Genomic DNA, 6,315 nt, shown 5'->3' on the forward strand with positions numbered 1-6,315 from the left:
CGAGAAAGGTGGAAAACCAATCGAGCAGTTGAATAAACCTCGCAACCCACTTAGCGAAGTTCGCCCAAGTGTACGTGTAATGAACGAATCGTTCTTCTGCTGTTCGATTCAGTTGATTCATAGATAGATGGTGGAGGCGGGATGGAGCAGGGTTTCTACTACTAAAATTCAACCGCCGGAGTTTCCCTCTTCGAATAATTTATCGCCAGCTGCAGATGTTTGCTTTTGTAGTGAATCATTTTTTTCATTCTCTTTCTGCATCTATTCTAACGAAATATACCACATATAAGGTGATGAATAATGTAAAGAGAATGGTGTGAATGGCGTTGAAATTAAAATTTCCGTCTGGTAGTGTTTGCTAGGTGAAACCTAAACCTACCACAACATTTTGTATAGTCTCGAAAGTCGAAATCTCTGCTAGCTATCATTCAGCTTCCATCGATGTCAGGTTCTAGGTCAATCATTACTTCAGGGTACCCACTGAAATTGAAAATAATTATTATAATCAGATTACAACTTAAGCCTTCGTTAATTGAACTTGAAATGGGTTTTAAATTTCAAGTAGGTGCTTCACAATTGTCATTCATATCCCAAAAGACTTGTTTCTGATTCTGAAAGTTCCATCTGGCAATTGGCAAAGGAATTAGGAAAGTGACTATAGATTTTAGAATACGACAAAATGATTCCTTCGATTCATTTTTCTATCGTCTAATTAAAACTGATAAGAGAAAACTTCTGGAATAAAATAAATAAAACTAACAAATGCAATAAATTAGGGCACGACGTGCACTTTTCAAAAACATTGGAAATCATTACTTCAGGATATCCACTGAAAATAATAATTATTGTAATCAGATTACAACTTAAGCCTTCGTTAATTGAACTTGAAATGGGTTTTAAATTCCAATTAGGTGCTTCACAATTGCCATTCATATCCCAAAAGACTCGTTTCTAAAAGTTCTATCTGGCAAAGGAAGTGACTATAGATTTCAGAATATCACAAATGATTTCTTCGATTCATTTTTTCTATCGCCTAATTAACTGATAAGAGAAAACTTCTGGAATAAAAGCAATCAAAACGAGCAAATGCAATAATAAGCACGACGTGCACTTTTTACACAAACATTGGATACTAAAAATTAAAATGACAGGATAAGTATTTGAAAATTTGATGTCCTAACTCCTCCTGATACATTTTTAGTGACATGAAAATGCTATTGAGACTGAGAGTATCATGAAAAATTAGATCTCGCACATTTTCTTTTCGGATACCCACATCTGGAATTAAAATAGACTTTTCTGGGTTTTCTCGTAGAAAATAATGTCATTTTGTAATTTTTATTTTTCAAACATTTTCAAAAGCTTTTGAGATTATTGAAAACGAGTAATAATATGAAACAAATTGAATAAATGTAAAATTACTCAAAACTGATGAAATTTTAGTAAAATGTTCACAAAATAGGTACACGGAACGCATTATAGAATGATTTAAAAATTTCTTTCAAAAAAATTGAAAATTGGCAATATCTATTCAAATTTCAATGGAAGTACATTATGTCTAAGGGTAGGTAAAATGAATGAGTTTTTGAAACGTTTTAAATTGTTATAAAAACATTCACAGCAAAAATTACCAAAAAGCAATAAAATTTCAGTATTGGCATTTGCTAAAAAGCACGAAACATAATTATGTTCAAAAAAGCCATAAAATCGTTAAAAATCAACAACAAAAAAAAAATCCAAAATTTCAGTAAAATTTTTCCAAAATGCACGAATGATACGTATTGAGAACTCGATAAAATGATGTAAGTAAAAACATTCAAAAGAAGCCAACCTTTTGTACCAGAAACTTTGAAGGTTTTTCAAACATGGAAATGTTTTTTGTTAAAAACTGATCAACCTTAAATGGGTTGGGGATGACCTAGGAAGCTGAATTTTGGATATGTTGTTCACAATGGCGGTACTCACCAATGATATGAATTTGGACTATTTTCATCAATTTGGGGGCAAATTATGCTTCTTCAAGAAAATGACCTTTCTGTACATTTCAACTTTGACCCTTTCAACTGCAGGGGTCATTTCTAGCGTCCAAGAGAACCCCATTCGCCAAGTTTGACTTTATTTTATTGATTAGAACAGGCTCCAGGTCATAAAATGTAAAAATCTGAAAAAAAAATCACCATCGTGCTGACAGTGCTGATGCTGAAACTTATAAATAAAAAAGTCTGGCCCACTGCAAATGGCCCCATTTTTTACAAAAATGTGGCTAAAAATCCCCAAAAATTGAGGAGTAACAAAATTTTAGTAAAACCCAAAAAGAATGAAATTTGAAAAGTGTTGAAAACAATGTTAAAATGATGTGGAACACTGAAATCAGTGAAAATTACCAGAGAAATAAAAGTACATATTGAAATAATGTGTCAAGTGTCAATGCATTTAAATAACGAAAAACTGCCCAAAATTAACGAAATTTGACAAAATTGCACGATAAAACGCAATTTTAAATAAGGTGAAAACACTCCAAAAAAAACAAAACTCACTAAAAGTGAAAATTACCAAACTAAACTACTTGAAATTTCCACAAAACTGCATGAAAAAGTGTTCAAAACGTACCAAAATGATAAAAACGGTCAGAAGATTCAAAAGTACAATTTGAAATCACATAAAAATTGCCTAAAAATATTGCAATTTCAGTCAAATTATTCCAAAATGCACGAAAAATGTTGGAAACGTGATAAAATTAGGTACCTACTTAAAAAAATACTCTCACCAAAAACGGTTAAAATTTTCAGTGAACTTTACCCGATTTTTTTCACTTTTTGAAAATTTTTACTTTTGCATTTTTGACAATAATTTTCACCAAAATTTTGTCATGCTTCGTTGATTTTCAGTGATTTTATTATTTTTAATTTTTTTCTGTTTTTTTTAGTGTTTTTATATTTTAACACACTTTTAGAATTTTTTTCATGTATTTTTGGCAAATTTAGCAGAAATTTTTATTGATTTAACTCACTGGATTTTTGACAAATTATTGTTCAACCATTGCAGTACATCCAGCTTTGGAAAGAAAAAAAGAAACGAACATAAATTTTTGTTCAAAAATTGCATCCATTGAAGATGTTGACAATTATGTTTTTTATGGTGTTATAAAATCAGAAATGTTTAATAGGTTGATGGGTATTCATTTCAACTTTCAAGTGGATGCTACAGAAACTAATGATTAAAAAACTCAATAAAATAAAACCAAAATAAAAGTAGGAAAACGTAGGAAAAAATCTCAATTTCCCTATTTTTTCATGTAGAAAAAAATATAAAACTTCAGAACAATTCCTATTTCAAAATTCCCATGAAACGCAAACCAATAATGCACACTTATAAGTATCGACGTACAATAATACCTCATTCAGCTCAGCTACATACGCACCATTTCAAACAACAATCTATTTTCATGTAAGTAAACAACATTACAAGAAAGTTAATAAAATAAAAACAAACGCATTTCTCAATCAAACCGATCGACCATCTGTTGTGAGTTAAGTTGAAAGTTTCCCATTCTATTCTCGATTGTTCCAACGTTCGACTTCATAGGAACACAAATGTAAAATTACCTATTATTCCTACGCATAATATTATTTTCTAGAATAAAACGGAGCTTTAATAACAGAAAAGAAAATATCGATTAAAAAAATACCCTTTGCAGGAAATTTTTTTTTATTACGTTCCGATGTAGAGATTGCAGTGCCATGAAATGGGACTGAATATAAATTCATAAAACCTTAACCTGATTTGGCAACTGTAGCAAAGCACGCGATTCGTGCTACTCATCAATCACGTGAAAATTTTACATTCCACGAATGATGCAGGCATTGTAAAATATTTACTTTAGAAAGAAAGTTCGGCTATGACTAAGGGAAAATGGAATGATTTCGTCGTACGATAAGAAATAAGTAAGTACGTGTATGTACTTGAAGTATATGTACGATGTACGATCAGTTGGGTTAAAATTTCTACGAATACCTAACCTAACTCTGTAACTCATGTCGGTACATTTTGTTTATTTTTAGACGAACAGAACAATGTGTCGAGTACTGAGATTAGAATGATGATTAAATATGTAGGTACTCAGAAATGTATACATACAATGCACATGCAAAGAGTGACATTACATAGTACGTTAAGAATTATTGCAGTTTTATACTTCATTTAAAAAAAAAAAAAAAAAAATCGAAAAAACAGAAAAAAGTACTATCTTTTTCAAAGAAACGAAACGATAAGCACGATAGGTAATAAAATTGTTTAACGTTGATAGCTTCGATTCTCAACTAGGTACCATAAATCACCAACAGTAACTCCTTCTTACATTGTTGCAAATTCAGAGTTATGCTTCTCCTAATGGTCCATACTCTCCTTAAACAAAATCACATCGCGTAAGATCTCTGCTCTATCACTATGATCATCATTCTTATCAAGGTGCAATGCCACATGAGTAGATCTTTCTGCGGTAAATGCGCTATTGCATTATTAGTCATTACTCGATATAAAATTAAACAGTCCATAAATTCATAAACGCACTCGCACGTACAAAATAGGTACGTAGTAAGTTGAATATAATGTAGTATTGCAAGAGTTTAGTCTACGTCTTAAGACTAATGTGCAATTAAAACGTAGAAATCATTCATTAAACACTGCGCTGGACAAAATAAAAGCAGCATGAAACGAACATCGCGAGCAATTATAATAATCTTCGTTAATTATAATCGCAGTAAACAGTAAAGTGCTCAGTGCTGGAAGTGTGGATCTGGAAGTAGAAGTGGGGAAGTCTTTAATTCAAAGAGTGAGTACCCAGTACCTACCAAGTAAGTACTAAAAGAGGTAAATAATGGAAATAATGACGCAATGGCATATTTTTCGTCGGCGGTAGCACCATATAGTCATCCTCACCGACTTACCACCAACTACATTGTATATTGTAGTAATTAGTAAACTAGTTTTATGAACGAGATTAGCCATAATTTGGAATTCGCTACAATTTTACCTTTACGAATAGGTATCTCGTACACATGTACGAACTACGTATCCGCCCAATGATCGTTACACTTCGGTTTTGACTTCGGCATTATCCGTCGTCTGGCTGAAAAGCCGAAGCCGAATGAATCACGAAGTTTAAACCGCTTTGGTGGTTTGCGATTGGTCCTTTCGGATGCTGTAAAGATGATATAATCCTTCCTAATCGTATTTAAAATTCAACGTTTTCCCTCGACTTTTCTTTCTTCGTTTTCGGTTTTCTGAAAACTTGAAAACAAAATAATGATTATTCGATATTTTTAATTCGGGTAATAAATTGTACTGAATTTTTTGAAATAAGTCAACGTACACAGTACACACACACGCAGTTCATTGCAGCTGATTTATACGACTTGGGCACGACAGATAGTATGTTCATTGCTGAATACGAGAACAGCTGAGCTGATGAATTAACGTATATTTCATGTAAATCTGTTAATAACCTTGAACTCGTTGTAATTAAGATGAAAAAAAAATACTCATAGGTATTGAAACATTTTACGTAATGAATAAAACCGTTAAATTGTAATTTTCAATGTGTTGAACCGTTCATCACGTAGGCAATAAATAAATTAGGCTATCTATCTATAGGTATCCGAAGAATGAAAATTTCGCAGATAAGAAAACGTTCAATTTTCAATTTTAGTATTGTTATTGTTACCGAAAAAATGTCATTCATTTTGTACGATGATGTCGAAGAGGAATAAGTATAAATTATACTAGATTAGATGTCGATTTTTCTACGAATATAAAACCGGTTGAATGCGAAGCTTTTCGTGCCTTTAGGATTATTGATAATCATTAAAAACTTTCACCGAAGTATGATTTTGAAAAGTTCGTACGAGACAACTCAATTGATTGAACCGGAAACAAAGAGTCAATTAATCAGCCTGAAAATAATATTCTATTAATACAACTCAAATTTGACGTATTCTAAAAAAAAACTGAGTTTTATTGAAGGGCAAAAGGTGAAAATTACGAACTATAAATTTCAATTATTCCCAAATACAGAATGATATTTTTTCAACTCGAATCCGTATTTTTTTTCAACCGTATAAAAAAAGCTCTACGATCTGATTTTTTCTACGTATCTGAAGACCTTTTGGACAGTGAGTCAAAAGATACCTATCTCGCCGCTCTCGCTCCTCGCTCAGTCTTTGAAAACACGTACGAGTTTATACCATTTTAGTACAGCAATCGCAACGTTGAAATGATGAACGTATCGATTTTAAAATTTATAAAAATCATAAAAAG

The sequence above is a fragment of the Planococcus citri genome, chromosome 1 (genome assembly GCF_950023065.1).
Source record: "Planococcus citri chromosome 1, ihPlaCitr1.1, whole genome shotgun sequence".
Classification (NCBI taxonomy): domain Eukaryota; kingdom Metazoa; phylum Arthropoda; class Insecta; order Hemiptera; family Pseudococcidae; genus Planococcus; species Planococcus citri.